General features: G+C 29.9%; 1 long non-coding RNA gene across 1 annotated transcript; it reads right to left on the bottom strand.

Annotated features, from left to right (window-relative positions):
• Positions 1-354: 354 nt before the first annotated feature.
• LOC133784013 (uncharacterized) lies at positions 355-2,150 on the bottom strand. The gene is made up of 2 exons (XR_009871076.1): positions 1,332-2,150; positions 355-628 (listed from the first exon to the last, which is right to left on the bottom strand). It is a non-coding gene; the product is annotated as an uncharacterized LOC133784013 (long non-coding RNA).
• Between the last annotated feature and the right edge of the window lie 17,164 nt (positions 2,151-19,314).

Here is a 19,314-nt window from a genome sequence, read left to right as displayed (position 1 = left end):
AATCCAAAGTGTACTACTTATTAATGGAAATTAATTTTGTGTCATTTTGTAAACTTGTCATTGCATATGGGATATAGCCATATTGATTATGCTCAATTTATAAGATGACCATATTCTTCTTTCGTTGAATGCTCAATTATGTACATTGTATCTTTTAAGAGTAAAGGTGTCACAACCCGAGCCCTAGGCCGTGGCAGAATTGTAATATCCATAACTTGGGTGGGCAAAGGTCAAACTTTGACCCTCGGTGGAAAATAGTCTTTATAAATGATCATTTAATTTATATTCAATATTATTATAATTATAAGTCAAAACAATGGAATAACTCCTATAATTATATATGAAAATATTACGGATAAAAGTAGGATCATTTATCTTAATACATAGAATAATAATATCTCCATAGTTATGTAGTCACCAAACAGTTAAATTTAATAAGTCATAAAATACCCAAAATAATACTTAGCATCCACCATTCCTCATTTCTAACTATGACATAGCTAATTTAGATATACAGACCGATAGGTTCCAAATTAAATACATACAATGTTCAAAAGATAGGACTATGGCACTAAACACATTGGCTTCAGCAATAATTCACATTTTCCACGTTCGCGTCACTAGGCTCCTGGAATGGGAGAGATAGGGGTGAGCTTATAAAGCCCAGTAGGAAAACAACTAATAACATAGGACCCAAAAGTTTAATACAACCCCAGCATGGTTAGCTTTGAAAACAAAACATACATCATCATGTATAAACCAAAATAGAGAAACCACAAATAATCATAAGAGCATAGCTACAAGTGCACATCACACCGTCCACTAAATCCCCAGTTCCCGTTACCCACCATAGAAAATCCGACATCCTAAACCGGGTAGCCGAACCTGATAACCACCACAAGGGGAGGCTCAGAACACTTCCTGTATACAGATGCTAGGTCTTTACACCTACAGGTGAGTGGACACCTGATCTACCTATGATGACACAGAGACTAGGTCGTGAAACAACAACGTGCACCAATCATGATCACTATGGCTCTCATCGGTATAACCAAATGCAGGTAAACATGAAAAGAAAGAAACATATTCCCTTTATATTTTAGAAAATTGGGTAGCATAACAGCTACATTTGAATAAACCAAAATGGTCATAACCTACATAAATAAGTGAACAAAAATATATATTTGGCACTCAGTGTCCTCATAACAGATCAGAAAACATGCAGGTTAAGTTTTCAATTTTTCAAACATTTTATAAATATCAAAATTGGAATATGTTGAATGCAATTTAATACGAGTAAAATAAGTCCAATAGTCTAGTTGAGTCCCTACCTCTTTAGAATTTTCAATCCGAGCCCAAAGCGACGCTCCTAAGCTTAACGATGATCTTAGTCCAATTTTAATATTACGTTTTTCCTACGTGCACCAAATGAGCAAACGATTATCATCATTGCATTCCTTATTCAAAACCGTGTCCAATGACATATAATATGAACATATTTAAAATTTCAAGTTCTGGAACCTCACCCAAGCGGTGCACAATAGCAGTTGGTGGCGGTACCGGAAACGTCGACGAATATATGCATGGCATATATCAAAATGATCCTCTCGAGTAGTACAGCCCCTTTGCCCAACTGACCTCCGATGTCGCCGGAAAATGCTTCCACAGGGGTGAAGATACCTAAAATTTCGCCGGAGAAAAACAGTGGGTTGACTGAAATGACTTAGTGGGCGACGTTCCTCCCTTCACGCTGGTTCCAACGGTGCCACCCACTCACCGAACAGAGGTCTGGGTTCGCCGGAAAGCGCGGTCAAAGTTTTGACGACGAAACTTTGACTGCTCCGTTCGTGTGCGTCTTAACTCCGATGGCCCTGAGATTTTGGGGATGGGGTTGTCGCCGACCACTGGTGCTCCAGCTCCGGGACGTGGCGGCAAAAGGGAACTCCGGCAATGGCTTTGTGGTACCCCGACGTGGGTTGTTGCAGAGAGAAAAAGAAGAAAAAAAAAAGAAGAAGAAGAAGAAGAAGAAGAAGTGCTCGGGAAGAAAAAGGAAAAGAAAGAAAAAGAAAAGAAGAGAAAAAAAATTCTGACAAATTTTAAAACAAGTGGGTCCCACCACTTGAAATAAACTTAAATAATATATATATATTTTTTTTGAGTCTTCACAAAAGGGAGTCTCAATCTGAAAGTTACAAAATCGAGGCTCGGGATTCAAGAAACAAGACTGTAAGGCGTATTCGTGTCAAAGGTGGAAGTTATATATGAGTTATTATGAGTGTTCTTTATTCATTCAGATATTTTTTGTTGTGTATGGATAATTTGTTGTGTAAATATGAGTACGATTTGTATATGTGAGTTTGATTTTGCACAATTAATAAATATGTATTTTTAGAGTTATGATATTGAATGAATTTTTGTTTTAAAATTTATATTATGGTTGGAATGGTGTGTTTTGGTTTTCTCTCATTTTATTCAATATTTATGTAATTTAAAAAATATATATAATATGAGTGACAATCTGTTTTAGCATTTTTTTTATTCTTGATATAATTTTTAGAGATAATTATTAATTGTCGTTTTAGAGAATAACAGTGATAATTTTTCATTGTCGGCGTAGCTAGTAATAGCGATAATTTTTAATTGTCGGTGTAGCCAAAAACAACAACAATTTTCAATTGTCAGCGTAGCTATCCCTATACTGGCATAGGCAAATACGACAGTTACACATTGTCGGGAAAGACCACTTTTGTAGTAGTGGATTCTGTATTCAACCACAATCCTGTGTTGATATCAAAAGTTATCATCAAGTTTCTAGTCATCATATTTCATTGAGGTAAAAATCTTTTGTTGCGAATGTATGTTTATATCATTATCATACTATATATTTTGATAATAAAACTTGTATATATATGAGTTGTTATTTCACCATTGTGATAGTACATGGTTTAATGAATTATTATCATAAATATGATTATGTTTATATGTATGTGTTAATATTATCTCACATATTTGATCTTGATTTCTCTATAGTGTTTATATTATAGTTATTTACATGTTTTCATTAGAAATTGTAAAGTCCAATGTCTATGACGTATTGAAAAACAATATATTACAGATCCTTGATACAAGATCTTGCATATATCTTGAAGATTATGCAAAAGTGATATTCATCATTATAATTTATTAAGATATATTAAAGAAATATATATATTGATATGTAAATATATTGATGTGTTCTCTGAAGTGAACATTCTCTGAAGTGAATGTTTCATCTTTATCAAGAATATTTCATTTATGAATGAAAGTTGAAATATTTTATGATTGATATGCAAGTAGAAACTGATTTTTGAAGTCCCAAAACTATTTTTTATAAAATTACGTCAAAATATCAATATATGAAATAATTAGAATATAATTGACAAAAAAAGGCAAATTGATTCAGTAAAAATAACTTTGATTATTGAATTGAATATATGTGAATTGTACAATGAAGAAGTTAACATGTATTTCAATTTCATTGTTCATTTAAAATATTTAAACATTATTCCCTAAAGAAAATGAACTTTTATTTTAAATAGTATCTATATTCCATATATTAGTATCATCTATGTAATTTCTCTTGCAAGAAGCATATAATGTCTTTTTAATATTATTCCTTGAAGTGAATGATACTCAAATAATTATTGGTTATAAGAAAAATATACAGTCACTACTTATGTCAATTATTCATTGCACATTCCTAGAAGTGAATGTCTAATTTACTAGTATTACTTGATGAAACTTTAACACAATTTCTAGCAAAAATTAAATATATTTTTATATACCAATCGTACAACTTCTATCTAATTATGAATGTTGCTAGAAACGACTTATCATGTGTACTAGACGTACAATTTCTATCTAATTGTGAATGTGGCAAAAAAGTGACTTATCATATGTACCAATCATACATTTAAATATATATATAATATATCAAGTAATAAGAATGAGGAATGATTTATTTCTTTAATAAATTTGACCACTTCTTGGAAAGAAATGAGAAAAAAAAATGAGTGACATATGCATATTATGATAATATCTAATTGGTTACAACAAATATAATTATTATCATGATAATGTTTTGTAAATTTAACAAAAAAAAAAATTGTGCTTTTAAGCACACACACCATTGAATAGAGAAAATGGTGAAATTTAATGTTGTTAAACATAATATTACAAAAAATGAATAGAGACTCATGTAGAATCAATATTGTTCTATGTAACTTGAAAGATATAAAATTGTTTCATTTTCTAGTATCGAAAAATGAAACTTACAGGGGTTATGTATATGCTGAAAATTTTAGTGAAATACAAAGTACAGTGAATCTGATGTTCATTAATTGAATTGTTTTGACATGATCAATTATATGCAATAATTTCGCTAAATTTTAATGAAGAACTAGAAGATTCTTTTCATTATTAATTTTTATATGGTCCTGAAGAAAATATGTATATATATTTTTCATATGGGAAGGGAAAATAAATTTTAAAATATTGTAATTTTATAAAGAAAATATGTATATTTCAAATGTTTTGTTTAAAATTTTTTTAACTTATGCAATTTCATTGTTAAATTTATTACTATAGATATATAATTTATAAAAGTGCAACTAATTAGAATGTTAGTGCATTCGTTTCTCAAACTTTTCATAATTGTCTATAAATTGAATTATATTTATTCTGAAAATTATTTTGCCTATATAAATTATTTTACTAAATAGTTATATATTTTGTCAAAGATGCATGAGAAAAAAAATTATATTATTTTTATAATGAGTGTTTAATTATATTCTCTTTGCATTCTTAAATCATTGTTAAATTTATATTGCATAGATTTTTATCGATCTGATAAGATCATATGATCATGGACTTACAAAAATTATAAGTTTGTGTATTTCTAACTATACATATACGTATATATGACTCATTCTTGAAAATAAAATAAGTTTCATAATTTTGATTTTTGAACTTGAAGTTCAATGACCCAGTACTTTATATGAATCTGAAGAATATTGATTTATTGTGATATATTGAAATCCCTACAAGTTGTACTAATTTTTTAAAAATTCTCTCGATCAGGGGGAAAGAAATACAGTTGGATCGATAAACGTTTTGAAAAATGATAATTGCACAAAATAAGAACTAGAAGATCAAAATGATAAAATATTCCAACTAAAAATCAATATTATTTAAATTGAGTCAGAATGAGTCTAATAATGGTTGAAGCGTAAGTGAACAAAGTAGGAATTATGAAAATAAATGTTTAGTTGGTTTTTCTTGACGATGTTGTAAGCAAGAGGTACTCATGAAGATGCCTTACTCTAATAAAGTATTGATAATTTGAACATTAAATAACAATGGTGCTCCAGAAGAGGCTTCCTAAAAAAGTTATAGGCAAAACAAATTTGATTATAATTGAAGCTCTTGAAGTGGTTATATACGTACCTACAAACAATATACACTAAAAGAAATTAGGGTTTTTATGACGATCATTTTCGCCGCAAATATCCCCATAATTCGCTTTAAATAGTATTTGCACGAATTTTTGCCACAAATAGGTCGCCGTAAATACCATTATTTGCTGCAAAAAAAAGGCTCGTCGTAAATAACCCCATTATTTGCGGCGAACAAGCTGCCGCAAATAGTCATAATTCTGTCGAAAATAATTTTGGATTTTTTCGTAATTGACACTTATTTGCAGTAAAAATTTAAAGTAATTCACTGCAAATAGTCCTCTTTATTCACCGCAAATAGTGACAGTTTTTGTCTTGCCTGATTCTTATTTGCAGCAAGATATATAAATTATTCGCCGCTAATAGGCCACAGTATGCGCCGCAAATACTATAACAAAAATATAAAAATATATATTTTTTAAAATTATATAATTAAAATTCTAATATATAATAAATTTTGAAATCAAAATTTGTAGTCTCCATTAATTGATAACAAAATCGACCATACAATCTAATATTAATAATTGTCTTAATCATATTAAAACTAATAAGCACTACTAATTATACAACTATATAATCTATTCTAAGTTGATCTCATCATCATCATCATCACTGTCATCTGGAAACTGAATGACTGGGGGCGGTGGAGATCGCGGTGGAGGTGCTGACGAAGACACGCTATTCCTGAATGTAGATTGAGGCAATATTGTAGGCACATCATCTCAGAACATATATGATGGCGGTGGTGGAGCTTGTGAAGGTGAAGCCGCATACATCTCCCACCATTGAGTTACTTCATCATCCCATCTCATTGTCTGGGGATGTGGACGAGATTCATTGACAAATTCTTCAACATTAACACCATTGTAAGGGTTGTTGAGGGTCTGCTCGAAGTTTTTATCTTCACCATAAACTCTGTTGGGTTAGGTGGTGGACAGAATTCGAGACACCACTACAAATATAGGTTTTCTCTAGGGTGTTTTTTTCAACCACAATGAAAAAGCACAGAGAAAAGGTTTGAATGAGTCTAAAATATTATATTTAATGTCCGCGCCCTATTTTATTGCGATTTAAAAAAAACGTAGTAAAAAGTTAAGAACCGAGGAGAAAAGTGTAAAGGCTTTCTCTGCGGTTATATAGCCAAAACCGCGGAGAAAAGTACCCTTCAATAAACTACCTGAGACCTTACTTATTCCCCTCATTTCTCATTTGACACAGAAGCAGTGCGCGACTCCACCTTCGTCCCCGACCATAGGTAAGCTCTATTTTTACCATTTTAGTTAGTTTTTTTTCTTCATTTTCTTGCATATTAAAGCTTTAAATCATGTAAATATACTTAATATTGATTTATTTTGAAGTTTTAGGGAAAAAATGAAGAAATATTGAGTGAGTTTAATGGGGTTTCAATGTATGTTTATAGGGTTATTTTGAAAAAAAATTCTAACATTTTTTAAAGTTTATATAGGATTAGAAGACATTTTCATTCTTCAAAACATATATTGATCACTAAAAATTGATTTTTTTTTAAATATATATTTATGTTTTAGGGTATTTTTTATATTAAAATATTATTTCTTACATAATTTTTTATATTATTTACGCAATGATTTTTTTTAAAGTATATTTTTGATAATTATATTATTTTAGGATCAATTCATTTACCATATATTTACTAATGTTTAAACTTTTATTGTAGGAAATATTTTTTTGAATTTGAGGTGTGTTGAAATTGTTGAAGATTAATTTTGAAGGTGAGTAATAATTACTACTTAAATTTTTTATTTTTATTTTTTATATTTACAAACTATTGTTAGAGGAGTTTTACTATATTAGATATTCGTTTGTAGTGAAGTAGGTTCTGAGATAAAATTGTGTGTTGCGGAGATAACAGAAGGTTGAGAATATGTGTGTCTTAGTGAAGTAGGTTCTGCGAATTATGTGTGTGATGCGGTGACTTATGGTTGAGAATGTGCATGTTGTTTGTTATATGTTTTGTTTGATTTGAATTTATAGGTAGATAACTTGGGATATGCTATAAATATAGACGGAACTCTGCCCAATTTTTTTTTCGATGATATTAATTGAACATGTTTTATAAGTTAATATATGTAATAATTATTTTTGTTTATGTTGAAATTGTAAATACATATGAATTTTGGATATGTTATAGAAATAAAGGAAACTTTGCCCATTTCATTTTAGAATTTATTAATTAAACATAATTCTTTCAATTACAATATTAATTTTCCTTTTATTATTGACTTAGGAATTAGGTAGATATTATCATTATGGATAAGTCATGTGTAATATCCGTTTTCCCGGAAGGACAATTTCGTAATTTTTCCCATTGTGTGCATCCTTGTCATTTTTTTTTCTTTTCCTTTGATGGATTATTGGATATGTATGACTTCCAATGGAAATAAAATTCATGGTTTCTCATGTTTGAGTTTTTGTGGAATCACAACATGAGAATAATGTCAACTGAATAAATAATGGCTCCGGTTAAGTTATTTTATTTATTTAAAAATTATAATAGTAATTATTATTATTATTATGAGCATAATAGTAATAATAATATGCTTGAAATTATTTTATCTTATTATGTGTAATTTTTGGTTTGCCATAATATTAAATATTAGAATTTGTGAAAAGACCATAATACCCTCAAGTTTGGGATTGGTTCAAGGGGCATTTTAGAGACTTTATTCCTTCTGTTTTAACATGATTAAATATTCATAAAATTGATTAAATTTTCGAAATTTAACTGATAATATCAGTTGTGGAACTTAGTCAATTTATTTTATTTTTTTAAAGAAAAAAAATAAAATAAAATTCCTTGAAAAGAGGATTTTACCACCTCAAACACTAACTTATTTTTAAACCTATTTCTAAAGCGTGTTACCATGATAATCTGATGGAGAAATCGTGGGAATATTGAGGGAATCAAAGGATTGAAGAGAGAGAGTGTTATTATCGTTTTTTTTTTAAAGAGAAGAAATTTTTGAGTTCTTGCACTTGGGAAAAATCTGGGCAGTAATGAACATTGTAGAATCATTCTAGGAGAGGAAATAAACATTTTGAGTGTGAGAAATACATTTATAAAGCCTCGGATTGTGATTCACCATTTTTATCCAAGAAAATGCATATTCTTGGATAATTTTGATTTAAGTGTGTTCAAGAGTGTATGGTGTACGTGGTTGGTGATAAACAAGCTTAGGAGACTCCAATAATCGGTTTTGACGTGAAGAAACGGGCTGAAATGGTCTAGAGCTAGAAAAACTAATTTTGAGCTCCATTTTTGGCGGTACACCGGACTTGGAGAAGAAGACTTCGGAACAAGGGTTTACGGACATCTTTTTGGGCTGGGGTCTATTGTTTTGAAGTTCTGGACATAAGGGGATCATTTTCCAAGCAAGAGAAGGGTTGGAAAGCAGCAAAACTCAGCCATAGAGTCGCCGTCGCCGGAGAAGAAGACAAAATCGGCGAACCCGATCTGGGTGTTTAATGAGGTGTTGTTTTTTGTTTTTCAATCTTAAAAATTAGTACATTAATTTTAGAGCATTTTCCAACTGGTTTCATATTTTTCTGATTTTTCGTTGAATTATTATGATTTATTGAAGTTTAAATAAAGATTAATTATGAAAAATATTTTTATTATTCAGAAAAATATGATTTTATATTTCAATGATATCTGTATGTTTTAGAATGGCTTTGTATGTTTATATTTAAGTTTTGATTGTATTTGATAATTTTCTTCAATTATTTACTTTTAAATGTGTGATTTAAGAAAATAAATGTGGAAAATTATTTAAAGTATTCTGAAAATTCTGAGAATTTTTGTATATGTTTAAAATGAGATTCTAAGGATCTCTGTAATTTTATTTCGAATTTTTATCATTTATGTAATTTTCATGATTTATTTGGCTTATGTTATATTTTAAATATAAAAAAAATATTAATGCTACTGTTCTGAACCTTAGATAATTTTTGTGTGTTACTGTAGGGTGTAGAAACCGATCTGTATAGTTAGATTCTATTTTTAATCAGTTATTAATTTTTCTTTAATTAATTAGTTTTTCTATAAAATTAATTAAGAAAATTTTTTATTTTGCCCAGAAAATTCTAAAATAATTTTTATAAGTTTATTTTGGAATTTTAAACAGTTCTGTATGTTAGTTTGATTTTTGGGCTTGGTTGTGTATTTATTTATATTATTTGGGTTTTATTTGAGAAATTGAGGAAAAATAATTTATAAATGTTAAAAATTATTTTTCTGGTCGTATATGAGAATTTGCTGATTATATAGGGTTTTGGAAAAGTTATTTATTAAATTTTGTTGTCATATGATAATTTTTATAAAATTATTGAGTCTTTAATGTAATTATGATATTAAAGGGTATTTTGGTAATTTTCACATAAAAAGTAATTATATGAATTCATGCGATATATTAGAAACATCATTGTTTGTGTATGTGACATGATGGTTTGAACCTTTTGTGGAAAATTGTTTTAATTTACGTGTCATGCATGTTAAAATGGCATAGTTAAATTATTTTGATAATTAAGGTTTCGAAATAAAACCTTAACGCCTATTTTATTTTTCCTAAATTTTTGCTGTGTAATTGGACGTCTAGGAGCTAGTGGTCATCGAGGTGACGCAGCGAGTGGTTCGAGAAACGTCAGCGGAAAACGCACTGTTTAAGGTAAGAAGAGTGGACATCTACGCACAGGGTGTACGTTATGCGTGCGACCTTGTTTTCTTATTTGTTTAATTATGTAATTATTTTGTGACTTGAATTGTTGCATTAGGTTGACTAGCATGAGGATAGTGCTAGGGATTTTAGTTAGTAGACATGCTAAGAGGATAGAGTAGGCGTGCTACTAGATTTTAGCTGCTTGTGTGAGTATAGCACTTGCACGAATTATCTTGGGTGTGTATAACTCAGGATAATAGGATGCCACCACGGAACTGCCGAGTGTGAGTACAGCGCAGGCTAGACTATGTGCTACCGTGGGAATGCCGAGTGTGAGTACAGCGCAGGCAAGGCAGTTTACATTTCATGTCCGATCAACATGACTTGTTAGTATTTATGTGTGTGAGTGTAACTCACGTTATGATAGTGTGATATGGTGTTTATATATCACACGATGATTATTGTGCTTATGATGTTTATTTATGTTTAGTTGAAATTTTATGTTTTTTGGTTTGGGGAGTTATGTCCTACATAGCTCTTCTTACTGGGCGTTAGCTCACGGGTACTCTGTGTGCAGGTAAAGGCAAAGCAAAGCAGTGAGTGGTGCGGGCTCGAGGCATGGACGGAACATGTTAGAGGCTGGGCTCCAGTTATTTTATGTTTTTAGAAATAAATGTTATGTTTTTAATATTTTCAGACTTGAATGTTTATTTTCTTTATGTTTTTGTTATTAAACCTAGCGTCCAACATTTTTATTTTTAAATAATGAGATCTCATTGTCTGTTTAAATTTTAAATAAATATTTTCTCTTAGTGTCTTAAAGTATTTATTGTTTATTATTTTTAAATGGACTCCCTAAGTAACGTCTCGGGAAATCGGGGCGTTACATCATGGATTATTGAGAATAGAGAAACACAACAATTTCAAGACCGATTCAACCAATTTTTAGAATTTTGCCAAACAAATAGTAGTGATCCGGAAAGAATTCATTGTTCATGTATAGATTGTGGTAATGGATCAAAAGGAAATATTACCATGATAAAGAATCATGTATTTTGTTGGGGATTCGATACAAGTTATCGTAAATGGTATTGGCATGGGGAATCATTGAAAAATAATAATCCATATCCATTCGGGATGCGAGGGATTGATGATTTGGGTTATAGTGATTTTGACGATCATCCTATGGAATTACTCAATGAAGCACAAGAAGAGCTTGTTAATGATCCTACAAAATTCGATAAATTGGTTAGAGATGCAGATAAACCATTATTCAATGGTTGTCTGAAACAAAGATTACTAACGATGGTAAAATTTTACAACATAAAAGTAGAAAATGGAGTTAGCGATAAATATTTTAGTCAATTTTTAGCTGCTTTTAAAGAGATTTTGCCGTCAAATAATTGCTTCCCTGAGTCTACGTACGAAATGAAGAAAACTTTAAATTGCATAGGGTTGAAGTATGAGAAGATCCATGCATGTCTGAACGATTGTGTGTTATATCGTAAAGAGTATGCAGACATGGACACTTGCCCAGAATGTGATTTACCCCGTTACAAACCTAACAAGAGTAAGGAGATTAGGAAACTTATTCCTCATAAATTGATGTGGTAATTGCCTTTGATTCCACGGCTTAAGCAATTATATCGAAGTGCAGAACACTCTGAAAACTTAATATGACATGAGACTAGGCGAGTGAAAGATGGTAAACTTCGACATCCTGCAGATTCACAGGCTTGGAAAAAAGTTAATAACTTAAATCTAGAATTTAAAACTGAAGCAAGACATCTTTGTCTAGGTCTAGATGTTGATGGTGTAAATCCACATAAATCTCTAAGTAGTAGGCATAGTTCGTGGCCTGTCTTCCTTGTTATGTAAAATCTTCATCCGTGGTTAGTGATGAGAAGAAAGTTTTTGATGCTCACGTTAATGATTTTAGGCCCAAAACAACCAGGACACGATATAGATGTTTATTTGACACCATTAATTGATGATTTGAAAGACTTGTATGAAAATGGTGTTGAGGTATATGACGGTTTTAAGAAAGAAGTCTTTAACTTAAAAGTTGTTTTGTTGTGGACTGTTAATGATTTCCCAGCTTATGGTAATCTATCAGGTTAAGCACAAAAGGTTACGAGGGATGTCCAATATGTTGCACTAACACAAGGGCTATTTGTCTGTCGAATGGGCACAAAATTTGTTATATGGGTCATAAACGATACTTGCCCCTAAATCATCATTATAGGGGAAAAAAAAGAATTTGATTGTGATAAAGAACAAGGTGTTGCTCCTTTGCCACTTTCGGGGCAACAAATTCTTAAAGAAGTAGAGACAATTGATTTCAAGTATGGAAAATTGCAGAAAAATAAGAAAGTAAATGAATGTTTCCAAAGGAAATCAATTTTTTTTCGTCTCCCTTATTGGAAAGATTTACTTGTTCGACATTATTTTGATGTCATGCATATAGAAAAAAATGTGTGTGAAAGTATTATAGGTACATTACTTGATATTCCTGGTAAAACTAAGGATGGTTTAACTAGTCATTTAGATCTTGTTGAAATGGGTATACGAAATGATTTAGGACCTGAACAAAAGTTAAACGCACATATTTACCTCCTGCTTGTTTCATGTTGTCCAGAGAAGAGAAAAAAGTTGTATGTAAATCATTTGCAGAGATGAAAGTGCCTGATGGCTATTCATCCAACATTCGAAACTTGGTATCCATGGGAGATTTGAAGTTGATGGGTATGAAATCACATGATTGTCATATGTTGATGCAACAATTACTTCTGATTGCTATTCGGTCAGTATTACCAAAAAAAGTTCGAGATTGTTTGACGAATGTTTGCATATTCTTCAATCATTTATGCAGAAAAGAATTAGAAATGAAAAAATTGGATACATTGCATTGTAAGATAGTGGAAACTCTAGGCAACCTTGAAATTTTTTTTTTTTGCCATCCTTCTTTGACATTATGATACATTTAATGGTTCATCTAGTAAGGGAAGCCATGTTGTGTGGACCAGTTTGGGCGAGATGGATGTATCCATTTGAAAAGAGTATGAAGGTGTTGAAAAGTTATGTGCGTAATCATTATCGTCCTGAAGCTAGTATGGTTGAATGTTATATATCGAAAGAGGCAGTAGAATTTTGCTCAGAATACATGAGTGGGGTCGAGGCAATCGGAATCAGCAAACCACAAAATAACTCTGATGGAGTTGATAAAGGACTACGAGGGAACGGAACAGTGATCACCGTGTCTAGGGTAGAATTAGATCTAGCTCAATTAGTTGTGATGCAAAAAAATTATGAGATTCAATCATATATAATGTAAGTATATAATATATTTCAATCATATATATTAGAGTAGTGATTTTCTTTTTGTTGTTTAAACTTTTTTGTACATTTTTTTATGTTTCAGTGATCACATGGATTATTACAGTCGATGATTCCAAACAAGGTTGAAAATAAACAAAAATAGGTTATAGATGAGCATAATAAAACGTTTTGCTAGTGGCTGAAGAATACAATTTTGACGAAGTTGGGAGAAAAAAATCATGGAGTGTCGACTGAGTTGAAACGCATATCTCTTGGAACAAGCATTGATGTAATAAAGCATCAAGCTCACATTGTCGAAGGGAAACGATTTCATACTAAGTCAAGAGGTGATGCTCGACTGGTTCAAAATAGTGGAGTAAGTATAGTTGCAGAAGCTATACATTTTGCTAATGCAAAAGATAATAACCCAATTTCAGGCACAATGACATACTACGGAATTGTTGAAGAAATATGGGAGCTAGATTATTCATTATTTCGTATTCCTCTTTTTAAATGTTCTTGGGTAGACAACAATACTGGAGTTAAAACTGACGAACTTGGATTCATTCTTGTTGATTTAAGCAAGAAGGGAAGCAAGAACGATCCATTTATCATGGCTGCCCAAGCAAAACAAGTGTTTTATATACTTGATCCAGTTAATGATAAATAATCCATCGTTTTATCAGTTCCCGAGCGGAAGTTCCCAGAAAAAGAAGATTACGATGAAAATTATGATTTATATCATTATTGTTTCATTGTTGGACAACCGATACAAGAACAAGTTAAGAATATTCAGGATAATGATAATGATAGAGATAGCGATACCGATGATCGTGATTATCTTAGAAACGACATCGAAGAAGGAATATGGGTTGATTGTGAATCGACCAAAAAGAAAATTAAAAAAAAAGAAGAAAACATGTTTAGTAAGTTATATATTACTTGTGTTTATTTATTTGTGTAATTCATTAATACTTGTGATTATTTATTTGTATAATGCATTAACACTTGTGATTATTTATTTGTGTGTTGCAGATGGCAGATAAAAGAGATGACAATGAGAAACATCAGGGTCATGGTAAAACAAGAATGAGTTACATGACCCAACAAAAAGCCAAAAGAATCAAGAAAAATCTTGAATGGAACGATTGGGACAACCAATAGGTGATGTGTATACAAATATGATATCATATCTTGGATCTAGAGTACGAGCCACAAATTCTATCAACTCATGTGATTGGAGAAAGGTCCCACAAGATTTGAAAGACGGTCTATGAGAAGATATCATTGTAAGAAATTATCATTATGATATTTATTTATTTCTGTGTGATATCCAAATTTAATAATTACATTTCTTAATTATATTCTCAGGGTGGTCACAACATTCCTCAAACCATCAAACGTGAGATTTTGAAAAAATATGGTAATATAATGAGGGATTTTAAAAGTGAACTCACTACCGAGTACATCAAACCTTTGGCTAAAATGGGTATGATGGAAGAACTCAAATTTCCCTTGAAGAAGTATAGCGATATGCTTGACGAGAGAGAATGATTAAAATTTGTATCTAGTCGTCTAAGTCTAGAGTTTCAAAAAGTGTATCAAGAACAAAAAGCATGTGCATTACAAATGAAGTCAAGGCATCAAACCTCTCGTAGACGAATGAATAATATAAGAGAAGATTTGGTAAGTATAATTGATATTAAAGTTTAAATAATGGTTGATATTATCGCAACTTATAACTATAATTATCTAGTACATTGTAGAAAAAAGAACAAAATATTCAAAATCCAGAGAGGTATCAAGTTTGGCTTATATCGCGTGAAAAAAATAAAGTTCTCGTGACAGAGTTGGACCCATAGATTGCCAAAAAGATAGTAAGTTTTCTACGGTTTTATAATTAATATATTGATTTTATTTATATAAACTAATTTGACCAAATAATATCTTGAGTAGGAGGACGTCAAAGAAAAATTGAGTCGTGGAGAAATTACAACTCAGAGTCGAGATGACATCTTGACTCAAGCATTAGGGACATATTGATTGGCTTGATTGATAATTTTGTAGGTTCACTGCGACCGTTTGCAAAAATTTTGGAAAAAAACATAAAAAGCGTAATTTATTTTGTAAAAGAGTAAAACAAAAGTTATATTTTTCTTCAAATTATTAACTTCTTGATACAAAGAAATTTAATAAATTTTATTTTGTACTTAAATAATGAAAAATTAAAAAAAATTTTAAAAAAAGTGTAATTTTTTTAAAAAAATTCAAAAGTATTTGCAGTGAACTTGTCACGGCAAACACTTATTACTTCGCCGCAAATAATTTCATGAAAAATAATCGTAAACATTTCCCTCTTAAATGGTTGACCAATTTTTTGACTTTATTAGAGGCATCCAATTTTGCCACAAATAACCCTAAATTTCGCCGTAAATAATAAAAATATTTTCGCGAATGAATCAGATTGGCGAGAGTCTGAACCCTTTTTGTGGCGATTTGTTCACCGCAAATAGTTCCATATATCTATAAAAACATTTCCGAAGATTATTAGTGGCAAAATTCCATTTTCGCCAGAAATAATGCCATTAGTTGCGGCAAAAAAAGGTTGGCTCAAATATTTTCCCCGCAAAAAACATTTTTTCTTATAGTGATACATGTTTGACAAGTATATTGAATAATCATATGAGAGGAAATTATCATATAATGAATTATTGTCAACAATACTAAATGTTTCCATATATGCAATAAACTAATACAATATAGCAAGGATTATGATATATTAAATTCATCAAGAATTGTCGAAGTGCATATAATTTTGGCCAAAATCATATTACGCATTCCAAGCAGTATAAAATTTACTCACATAAAGTGAAGTAAAACCTGTTGGGTGTAAAAATAAATATTTGTACAATAAAATATAATTTAAATGTGAAACTTGTATATTTGTACACAAAATGAATTGTTGTGGAAAATTTGCATATACATGAAATTGGTTAAAAAAAAAGGCATATATACATATTTTTCTGTGAAAATATAATCAATATTTGATTATAGCTTGGAGTATATATGTTTTATAAGAATTGATATGCGTCACATAAATGTTGCAACAAAAATTATTTATTTGGAGCTCCTAGTAATATGAGAATTTGAAATATGCATTATCAAAAAAATTCCAATAGAATCTAACATGTCTTAAGAGATATAAATTCAATGTCCCGCACATTATATAACAAAGATCTTTGTATAGATTAAAGACATGCAGGTGAATAATTATTTGTAATTACAAGTAAGATTGGTTATGCAATATGAATTTATAATTTGTATATTATAGAAGTCTCCTGAAGAGCTTATGATTATATCATAAATTTATTGAAGAACAAACTATTAGAATGAGGATTATAAAATATATTGTTTGTTCATAAATTATATTATGAGTAACGAAGTCCCGAAGTACTTCATATTCATAATGAATCATAGTGTATATGATCACTTGATGTACAATTTAAAAAACATGTAACGAGAATGCAACAAATATATATGGTTCTGAAGTACTATCTTTATTGCAAATGAAAATTAATATTATCCAAGATACTCATTCATGTGTTCATATTTAAATTTCAATTTTTTGTTTGAACATAGTCTTATATAATGATTGTCCACAAATATAATGCATATTTATAACATTGTTGATATGATATGATAATGAACAATGTCACATATACATGAATGATCTAATATGTTGATTAAAATAATGATGTTCCATTCTACACACGTGCTCTAGAAGAGTTATACTAAATATGTGTCATAGATAATTTATGGTGATATTTAAAAGTGGTGATTTATAATTACAATTAAAATCATATGAGATATTTGATCACCAAAATTACCATGGATGTTTGCATGAGATTTTGTCCCACTCGATTTTTCGTGACAAGGTTTTCAACGAGACAACTTTAAATCATGCTTAGATACTTGCAATTCATAAAGCAAGTGGATAATGTGTGACTGAGATCAACAAAACCACATATTCGAGGAACATGTAGATTATCACCCAATAAAGAAGTACCAACAACTCTCTATGAAGTAATGATGCATGCATTGCTCAACTATAATGATAATACATTAGAGTAGATAGAACTAAATACATTTCACAGAAGTTCATCTTCACACATAATCTTCAAAAGAGTGGTGATATTGATGTTCATCAAATTCGATCAAGAGACAATCATGTGGACTTATTCATAAAATCATTACCAACATCAACTTTCTAGATTATGGTGCTTAAGATAGTAATAAGTTGATTTAAAGATTTACAAGAACGTCAAAATGAGGGGGAGTAAATGCACATTGCACTCTTTTTCCCTTGAGCAAGTTTTTGTCACACTTGGTTTTTTCAACAAGGTTATTAATAAGACAATTTTTATGGACGTCCAAGGGAGAGTATTATAAATGTTATATATATATATATAAATATCCATAATAATGGAAAATCACGAGATTATCCAAAGTTAAATATGAGCATTAATTCTTGATTGTATTTGTAGTATATTTACTTGATTTTCTTAGATTATATTTATCTGTATAAATATATCTCTTTACATCTCTCTCTCTATTACTCTGTCTATTTATTTTTTTTGTACTTTATATTTTAGTATTCTTAATAATTTTATAACAGAAGTAAATAAAATTTGAATGTTTGTTATTTAACTTCATAAATATTATAATACAGATATATATATGGGTGCACTTTTAATGGTTACTACCCATGGATGGTTACTTTAATATTAATCATTGGATTAAGATCAATGATCTATATTTATGGTTGCTCATTAATATTTCTAAAAGTAAATTTTGATTTTTTCAAATTTTTGGAAATGTTACCTGATGAAAAACGTGTATTTATTATAAAAATATAATATTGTAAACTTTTCATTTTTCAAATACATGTCAATTTCTAAATATAACTAGTATCTCTCATTGGTTGGAAACAACATTAATTATGACAAAAAAAAAAAACTAAATTCGAAATTAATATAGAAAAAAATATATATCTGTTGATGACTTGCTATACAAAGTTACTATGTTGCCGCATAATCATATGTGTTAGTACTCATCTATGGATAGTAACGATTGGGAAATTTTCCATATATATATCAAATTACTAATTACAATATAATATCTGTGAGTTTAAATCTTCCATTAAAGGAATACTTCAATAACAGAAAAAACCCACCAATATTGAGTGTCACAACACTATTAATAATAAAATTTTCTGCAATAACATAATTACAAGGACTTTAGTTAATAATAAAAAAATTTAATATAGTCACAAATTATTTATAATTAAATTTACTCTTGGGAAAGATCTAGGTGTGGGTAGCTTGCAGATATCATCATCATATTCATGAGGATTAACTAGAAAATATATATTTAAGAAATCTATAATTTTATCCCATTACCAAGCTTTCATTTTCATTTAAAACCCTATCAAATAAATGATCCAACAATATTTCGTGGTTGAGTTAATTAAGATCATTATACGGAAACAAACTTGTTCAAGGCAGAATAAACTACTACCATTTTAAGGAACAGACTCTTATCATATGATTTTCACTTTTCCAACTGTTTACACAAAATGTGGAAAGCTATATAATATTATCTTAATCTAATCTTACATATTCTTTTGGGTCGGAATTATTCGTACAGAATATACCCATTTGGCCTATATAATTAACTTCTTTTATATTTTCCATTTCACCAAACAGAAAATAAAACTAAACACAAAGAAAACAAGGTTTGAAATGAACCAG

The sequence above is a fragment of the Humulus lupulus genome, chromosome 6 (assembly GCF_963169125.1).
Source record: "Humulus lupulus chromosome 6, drHumLupu1.1, whole genome shotgun sequence".
Lineage (NCBI taxonomy): Eukaryota > Viridiplantae > Streptophyta > Magnoliopsida > Rosales > Cannabaceae > Humulus > Humulus lupulus.
Note: the sequence above shows the minus strand (reverse complement) of the source record. Positions and strands in the feature narration are given on the sequence as shown.